This window comes from Aedes albopictus, chromosome 1 (assembly GCF_035046485.1).
Source record: "Aedes albopictus strain Foshan chromosome 1, AalbF5, whole genome shotgun sequence".
Classification (NCBI taxonomy): Eukaryota; Metazoa; Arthropoda; class Insecta; order Diptera; family Culicidae; genus Aedes; species Aedes albopictus.
Genome location: NC_085136.1, coordinates 1,390,348 through 1,399,964, shown reverse-complemented (window position 1 = coordinate 1,399,964; position 9,617 = coordinate 1,390,348). Strand labels below are relative to the sequence as shown.

The 9,617-nt window shown below is 40.1% G+C and overlaps 1 long non-coding RNA gene across 1 annotated transcript in view; it reads right to left on the bottom strand.

Annotated features, from left to right (window-relative positions):
* Positions 1-2,462: 2,462 nt before the first annotated feature.
* LOC109405234 (uncharacterized) overlaps positions 2,463-9,617 on the bottom strand; it is a 332,453-nt gene continuing 325,298 nt past the window's right edge. Inside the window, exon 3 of the long non-coding RNA XR_009995702.1 lies at positions 2,463-2,629. This is a non-coding gene — a long non-coding RNA (uncharacterized LOC109405234). The remainder of the gene's footprint in view (positions 2,630-9,617) is intronic.

Here is a 9,617-nt window from a genome sequence, read left to right as displayed (position 1 = left end):
GGAAGGGTGATCGAACTGTACACCCGCCTGAAACGTGAAGCAGCAAAGATCGGACTGGTGGTGAATGCGGCTAAGACAAAGTACATGCTGGTAGGTAAGACTGAGCGAGACAGGAACAGGCCTTGGCAGCAATGTTATGATAAACGGGGATACTTTCGAGGTGGTAGAAGAATTCGTCTACCTCGGTTCCTTGCTAAGGGCTGACAATACAAGACGTTAATAAGACCGGTGGTTCTCTACGGACACGAAACATGGACGATGCTCGAGGAGGACCTGCAAGCACTCGGAGTTTTCGAGCGACAACAACCCTGCAAAGCTGGTGTTGACTACTGATCCGGTTGGCACAAGAAGGCATAGAGCGCAGAGAGGATGGGCGGACCAGGTGGAGCGTGACCTGGCGAGCATTGTGTGCGACCGAGGATTGTGGCGTACTATTGTTGATTATGTCTTGTCTTAAATGTGATGTTGAACAAATAAATGCATGTATATAGGCTTTGTCCCAGTGAGGACGTCACACCCCTTTCTACTCCTACTGCTGTTTTACAAACAGTTTTACAATACAATTCTAGCATTTTATGAATAATCAAAAATGTACTTACCTTTGGTATATTTTAGCAGCCTTTAAATTGTTTCACGTCTCCTTCACAATTCATATTTTCTTCTCACTTTCATTGTTATTTTTATTGTAACGGTTTGACCTCACAGTCTTAAGGGGACTGTTTTGATTATTCCCGACGTTTCGGTTCGCTTGGGACCTTTTTCAAGAGTTCAATCTTTTGGAATTTCTGAACAAAAACAGTTAGGCGAAATTTAAAAAGTAATACGTTCGTCTTGGTTTAGTTTTAGTCCTAACGAGTATGAACCGTCGTGATGCGGACAAACTGTTTCTTCTCCAGCAATCTGGAATTCGGGTTCTATCATTGTGATCTTCCACAATCAACAGTACATAACCTCACTCGTATCCCCGAAAGCGAAAAATTATTGTTATTGTTTTGTGTGCTCTTAAAAAATAAATACAAACGAGAACCACAGCAGTTAGTACTTCCAGTATCATACAAGATAAATAGAGGTTTCCAGTTTATCAATCATATGAAATATGGCCATTACATTAGAACAAATAATAATTTTAGTAGCATCTATTGCGTATCACTCAACCATTCTGAACCAATTTGTATTAGAATGCGTTTCCGTGCCCCGACAGTCAGTCCAAATTGATATGATATATCACCTCTCCAGCAACCAATAGGTGATAATAACGATCGTTTACCCCCATCGTGCACCTCAACGCGCTGGAGATTTGTACAGCTGTTTGACGATCAGAACTCACCAATAAACCATAAGGAGAACGTCAAACGTCACTTTTCCACTGAGCTACAACCGGCCAGTCAGGGCGGGCGTCTCGGCGAGCGCTGACGAGAAACTATTAATAGGCTCGTAAAGCAATTTAAAAACTGTAAAAAAGTTTATATCAGCCATAAAAAAGGCGCAAAAGGAGCAGCAGCGGTGGCCGAGGGGCGCGCAAACAATGGAAGGTGGCCGAGGGGACGACGACTTACAACAGCACCGAGCAAATATGATTGGTTAAAAAGAAACGAAATTGGGTGAAAAGACTCATTCATATAGATAGCAGTACACTTTAATTGCCATAAAATATTACAGTAGTGGGCAAACGAGGGAATGATTATCGTAAAATAACAATCATAACGAATCCATATGAAAGGGGCAATTAAAATGCTACTCACGACGACGGCGCTACGAGTCGCTGTTCATTTACTGGCCGTGAAATGGTACAAATTATTTGCGAGTTTTTTCAAGCTCTCAACAGTAGATAATGTATGCTTACCTTTGTATCGATTTGTTTATCCTCAATCAGTCCTCGATGTCCAAGGTTAACTGCCGGCAGACGCATCATGTTGTGGTCGATAACAGCTGATCTCGTAAAAAGCCCAAGTGACAAAATTCCGTCTAATTTCAATTCCATGCACTACCATAAAAATATCTTTTACTGTTTCACCACAATAAAACTTGTTGTTACGCGCTTCTTCTTTTGATGGCACGGAGCATTCCTGCATCGAAAAAGCCTCTTCTCATCTGGATCGGCTTTCAATGCACATCACATTTGACTCTTTTTTTTTTGGCTTTTCGGGTGGCTCAAAATTGAAAAACCAATTATATGCACATGAAATCACACACCAGGGACGATTCATTTTCAAACCGCAGACCGCCAACCGCCGCCGCATCGAGTGGCTATAAATCTCGATAATAACCGTAAAATTTCCCATAAAACTACCACCAAATTAAATTTATAGTATCACTATGCCCCGGTTGGGCGCGTTTTCTCACAATCTTCTTGTTTTTCAATCAATATTTTCTGCTCTTTTCCTATCGTTTGCGGTTGGGTCCGGTGAGAGAGATTGGACGTGACAAAACAAAAAAACTAACAACAGAATGAAAACGCAAAATGCGATTAAACGTATATTAATTTAATGAAATCCATTCAAAATTAAGCACAGATTGAAAAGAGAACAAGAGTCAAAGGTTGATGCACATAATTTTCTTGTGAAGGAAAATAAACAGAAACAGAATTCGAACGAATGGATGACGTCCTCTCCCTCGCGGCGATGGGTACCTGTAATAAAAATGGAGAAAAAAAAAACAAGAGAAAATCAGGAATCTGTTTACGAATGGACTTGTGAGTCGACAAACGGAACGATAAATATTGACATTTGATGTACGGATCGGATGATTCAATTTCGTCCCTTTCGAAACCGTTAAACAATGGCACCCACCACACACTACTTCGGGGCTGTTCATCCCAAAGAGGAGTGAAATCGATCCTGTGGAGGCTGTTAACATCGAATTTAGATTAACATCATTACGGAGCAATTGTTTATGGGTCGTTAAAATTATTATTTTATCGGTCAGGGCTGAGACGGGAATTATAGAGATTGACTCATTGACGGCATGCTTTTTCGTCCCTTGACGGCGACGTCAATGTATTCGGGATGATCCGAATAGGAGAAGGGGGAAATGTGACGATGAGCATCACTGACATCTGGCGGCGCTTTGTGTGAACTATGAGAAGCTTTCCACTTTCCAATTCTCTTTCTAGGACTAGGATACGTGAACCGAACGATGAGGTTATGTTGCTTTGATGCTTCCATTTTAAATGGGCATGCGTATAGCTTTCCAATAGGAAATAGCACGCTCCTGAGAGTCGATACAGGGATGAACTCTCGCAAGTTGTAAAATTTGTAGGTTGAAGCAAGACATTAGAACCCTCATGGGATTGAACCCGGAGCAATTTTGTTATATGCTTTTTCTTCTGATGTCAGGATTGAATCTGCGGAGCTTTTTTGCTTTCTGTTGAGTAATCTTCCACGCAAGAATTGATGGTTTCCGAATGCTACCCTGGAAGGCTAGGACTACCATTTTAATCGGATTTTTTACTGCGGGGGGATTTGATGAAATCTTACTTTATTTTCTTTTTTGGCGTAACTGCCCAACTGAAACGAAGCCAGCTTCTCAGGTTAGTATTCTATAAGCACTTCCATAGTTATTAACTGAGAGCTTTCTTTGCCAATTATCATTTTGCATGTGGCTGGCACGAAGATATTCTATGCCCAAGAAATTCAATCTCCTCTACGAAAGTTCCTGGACCGACCGGGATTCTAACCCGTCACTCTCAGCATGGCCATGCTGAACAGCCGCACGTTTATCGCTTCGACTATATCGGCCCGAAATTAAACATATTTCTCTATTAATTTTGCTGTTATGTATTCATCCAAATTTCAAGGAGTATAAAGAACTAAGTGGCGGGAATTTACGTTGAATATGATTCACCTTGCTAAGACATTTAGTTAAAACTTGTCCTCTAAGATTTTGTAAACATTTCAGTTCTCGAGAATCCAGGAAACGTAACATGAAATGAATTTTAACACGGAAATCCGTAATCTATTAAGTGTCTATATAGACACAAGAATGTTTCAGTAATGTTTACGCTGACGACGAGCATCTAAGAAATGCACAGGGAAACGAGTAACTCGTCTGCATAGAAAAATACAAGAAAAGCGAAATCTCACGGATCGATGCCATTAGACATGCAAATATGATTGATTTGTGTGTGCCTACAGCCGCAACTGCTTCCAGTTATGCTACGCCAAGCCAAAGAAAGGATGTAGCAAGGTCAGCAAAAGGAAACAGACGGTACGCATTAGCCGTACCGATGCAACATTGTTGCAGACATGTTTGCCACTTTGTGAATGACTAATTCCCCAACTAGCATTTTGCGAAGACTTGGAATTCCTAATTCTGATGCTGCTTACTCTGCAATTCTTCGGTAGATCCCAATGCTTTCCTCATCAGGAAAATCACAAATATCTCCACCCACATGGTCGAACTACGACGACGGTCCCGTGTAGCTCGGCCGTCGCGTTGGATGGACCATTACCATAAACTGCATTAGCTAATAACAATACTTTTAATCGATAATGTCGTCCATCAAAGTGACTATCCCCAGCGGACGAGCGCTCGTGTCCACGCCAGAAAGATAACCATCAGATGAACGGATAGAGTCAATTTCACATTCACATTCGTACGCATATGACTGGCCTAGCCGTAAGTACGTGTAACCGGAGACAGTGCAGTAGCCGGTAGTCGGAGTTGCCACCACCGACCGGAGCCGAGCCCATCATGATGCGTCCACATTTGCCTTTATTACACTAGACACCACTATGTATATGTACGTCGGACTGGGTGCGCAAGGCAGGCGTGAAGGCAAAACGTGACAACATGGCGAATGCATTATTCATTTATTAAAATGAACGCCAATTATATGCAATTTCTTCGATTGAATCATAAATCAATTAACGCTGGTGCATTTGATTGTCTGCCAACTGCGTTGTCATTTGCTCGGCGCGGCCCACCAACATCTGCACTCTGCAGCAATTCACAACATTTTTTTTACTGCTTCACATTGTTACGTTTCAAACGTTACGACCAAAACAAACCCTTAAATTTGTCACAACGTGTTTCAGTTGCCAATCCAAAAAAGAAATATTGAACACGACGGTTTCTAGCTATTTTCCTGTTCAGCCCGGTTTTACAACCCTACCGCAATATAATTTGCAACCCAGGTCAAAAATTGACAAGGGTTCTGTTAGAAAGGGCTCAAATTTGCAACGCCAGTGTTGCATAGCGATATGATAAAGTTGGGAGGTTCAGTGGCGTAAAAAACACAGAATTTTTTCACATTTGGTAGATCATTTCATTGCAATTGAAGCGCACGAAAATTTAGGGAGTGCGCACTGTTTCTATACGATCAAACTATTAACAACCACGCGCCTCCATCTACTTTCATTGTTGCTAAGGCTTAAATGAGGCCCCTATACCTGAGCAGGAGAAAATGGCTCTAGAATACCACACTCAAATAAATTTATGTGTTTTCTACGCATAACTCAATCATTATCAACGTTTATTCCATACAAATGGTGGTTTTTCAAGAATTCAATATGTAATACCTTAAGCAGTTCTCAATATCAACTCAACTCATTGAGGTATGTTTTGTCAGTAATTTCAGTTTTTAGAACCTAAATGAGAGATTCTCCAAGAGTTTCTTCTAAAACATCCAAAGATGTTCTTCTTCGATGATTTCTTCGAGAGAACCGAGATTCCTTCAGGAGTTTCTTCTTATACTTTTCCAAAAACTTGTGTCAAGACTCCTCCAGGAGTTCTTTCTTGGATTCTTCTAGGAGTGCTTTCAGGGATTCACCAGAGAAAAATTTCTGGGATTTTTCCAGGAGTTTTGTCTGAGATTCGTTAAGATATTCCATCCAGGATTTCCCAAGTAACTCCTTCAGAATTCTCAAGAGGTTTCTTCCAAAACCTCTCCAGATATTCCTTCAGAGATTCTCCGACAGTTCTTGGATTCCTTAAGCAATTTCTCTCAAGATTCCCCCAAAACTCGATTCGAGATTCTTACAGAAAGCTCCTCTGAGATTCCTCCAGGAATTCCTCTTCAGATGCCTCCAGGAGTCCCAGCAATGCCTTCCTGTAAAGGAACTTTTGGAAGAGTAGAAAGAAAATCTGGGGAAATCCACGGAAGAGATCAATAAATATCGAAAAAGGAAGAGAAACTCCTTGAGGGACCCAATAAGGAACTTCTAGAGGAATGACAGAAGAGTCTCATTTCCCAGATGGAACGATTCCACCCCTGGTCGATTTCAGGAAAAAATTATTGAGTTATCCTAGGACGAACTGCAGGAGGAATCCTAAGAAAACATCTGGAGAATCTTAGAGAGATTTCTTGAAGAATCATAGAAGGAACTCCTTGAGAAATTCCACGAGGAACTCCTAAAGGAGACCCTGAAGAAACTTTTCGGGAAATCGCAGAATGAGGAGTCTGGGAAAAAAATCTAAAAGAACCTCATAAACAAATCCTGAAAGATTTTCGGAATTCTGGAAGGAGTATCGGAAGAAATACCTAAAGAAATCGTTAAAGAAAGAATTCTTGCGGGAATCTAAAAATGAATGCTTTTACAGGGTGTCTACTCATTAGACAAAATAAAATTTCCTGAGTTTTCCAGGTTTTTCCAGGAGAAATTTTGAAATCTTATAATTAAAAAAAATTAACCGAAATTTTATAAAATTGATATATTTATCAAAAATTTTCCTAATGCTTCAGTACATAGGGTAGCGAACCACTTTGGCAGTGGCCGGTATTTTGGGCACTCTTCGCTATAACTCAGTCACTTCCAAACTAATGGACTTGAAATTTTGTACACAGCTAGATACTATACGTATCTCATCGCGTTCCAAAAATTGTGTCAATTGGTTCAGAATTGGCTGAGTTATAGCAGAAAAGTTCCCAAAATAGGACCCCTGCCGAGATGGTTCCACTTCCCTATATTGAGGAAAAATATGTTAGATTTATTATACAAAAATTCCACCAAACTGTTGAATTCTTCCAATAACTATCTTGTTAAACAACAAAAGTCGGTTTAGAAATGTTTCTAGTTTTTTCTCAGCGGGATTGGAAACACTCACTTGTACTCAGATACACTCTTTTGATATTCTCTCAGCTCAAAAGACTACAATTAACAAACTTTTATGTTGAACAAAGTAAGGGTCGCATACGTATACCAAAATCGTGGCAGAGCTATGGATGCGACTTTCCCAGGAGTGAGCATAATTTACATTCATCGTGTCACCTTCATTGCTCTCTCTCGGCCTCAATATGCGTTTGCAACCCTTACTCTATTCGGAGATTTCTTAGATAAAACTGCGAGGTAAAAGTTTTCCATACACTGGTTTTTGTTTGCCGGCTTCTGAGCTGAGACAATAGCAAGTGAGTGTATCTGAGTACAAGTGAGTGATTTTATCCCTGTTTCTCAGAGTTCTATTTGGGAAAATTGCAAGAAATGGGGCACGTTCGGAGAAGTACTAGATTTGTAGTAATGAGCTGAATTTTTGTATGGTGAGAAGGTCAATTCTCCGTTTCTGCAATGAAATGGTGCAAAAAGCGTGGGTGTTATGATACCTCGCCTAAATTGATGCTGTTTGAGCAAAACTTTGGACAACTATGTTGTTTATGTTGCAAGAAATGGAGAAAACAACAACACTGTTACCCAAACAGCATCAAATTAGGCAAGGAATCACAATACCCACGCTTTTTGCACCATTTCATTGCAGAAACGGAGAATTTACCTTCTCACCATACTAAAATTCAGCTCATTACTACAAATCTAGTACTTCACCGATCTGTCCTATTGCTTTGAAATTACCGACCCAAAATGACATCCAAACACTTTAAAAATGAGGGGTAAACATTCAGAAGTTCAATTACTAATTCCATAGACCGTATGATCGTCAAATTTCTTACACAGTCTTGAACTGAGCTTGGACGTCTGATTCCTGTGCTGGTTGAGATTTCGAAATTTTATTCATGATTCCTCCATAATTTCCATCAAGGATTTCTTTTTGGATCTATAATCTGTAAAAAAAAATAGTCACAATTATCCCAACGCAAAAAATCCGGAAAACAAATACGAGGGAAAGCCTGATGAAAGGTCTAAAAAATCACGGGAAGATCTTCATGAAGATATCAGCAATAGCTCCTGCAGAAATCCAAAAAGACACTCCAAAAAAAAAGGAGAAATTCCAGGAATAATTCAGAAAAACTCTGAGAGACAACCCGAAACCAGCACCGGAAGAAATCTTTTGAGAGTAGTCCCGGGAGAAACTCCAATAGAAATCCCAGGTGAAATTTATGAAATCCCGCGAGAACCTTAAGAAAACATGTAAGCTGAAACTCGGGTAAAAATTTCGGAAGAACCTATGTAAAAAAAACTCATGGCAATTTCTTTAAGAAATTTCAAGATAAATTTCGAAAGAAATCCCTGGGGGAATTCCTGCAGAAAATATGTGAAAAACTCTTTAACCTATCAGGACGTGCGCCGTCAAGCGGCTGAATCTGCACCGCGCTCGCGCTGTAAACGACGAGCGAGGTTTTTTGGTAGTGTTGTACTTTTGACAACAGCGCGCATCCTGACGGGTTAAAATCCTAAAAGGAGCTCTAGTACAAATCTCCGGAATAACTTATGTAGCAACGCTAGGAGAACTCCCGGGAAGACCTCCTGGGAAAGTCCCAAGAGAAACTTTGGAAGAAATTGCGGAAACTCTTCAAGAGGAGAGAAACTCATGTAAAGATCCCATTCATAGTGACATATTTTAGTCAAGTAGACTAGAAGAGATTCTTAGAACCATTACAAAGCCAAAATAAAAGGAATATGGTATTATGACGGTTCTCAAAGCCTGTACAAGACTAATTGCTCATCAAAATGTTACTTGGGATGATAAATCCTGATAGAAATCTCACGAGAATATGTATAGGCAAAACGAAGGAGAATCTCCGGGAAAATCTCACAAGGAATTCTGAGAGCAATACCGGGACAACCTCAAGAAGAACTTCTGTTGGATCCCCGTAAAAAACTCCAAGAGGAATCGCATGTAATTCAGGAATTCTGGATGCTTCTCAAGAAAAAATCCGTAAAGAAATGTTCGAATCTTGGAAAAATGCTGCAGGGAATCTGGATGACTCCGGGAGCAATTCGAAAAGAATGCCAAAAATATTGGCGAGAATAAATACAAAAGGAATCTTGTGAGAAATCTTGGGAGGCATTTCAAGAGGTATTTCCAAAGAAGTTCCAGTGAGAAACCCTGACGGATGTTCTGAAAAAAAAATAGTGCAGGATAATTTTTAGATGGACTCACTAACACTACTGATTCAAATAACTTTTACTCATACCAGCAATGTAGTAGACCCTACATCTGAGTGAATCTACAAGTAATAAAGCTCGCAACTTTTTATTCATACGACCCAATGCTTTTTTTTGGTGAAAAATTTCTCTGGGCAAGGTTACAACCATTCATTTGCAAAGATTTACATTCATTTGCTATTATCTCAGTTCAGAAGCATGCTATCGAAAAACAATGTATGGATGAATTTAACCTTGTAGTTTTATCTGAAAGTTTGCCGAATAACATTGGGGTCGCACACGCATACCAAAGTCGTGAGCGAGCTGTGAAGGCAACTTTCCACAGCGTGAATGAAATTTACA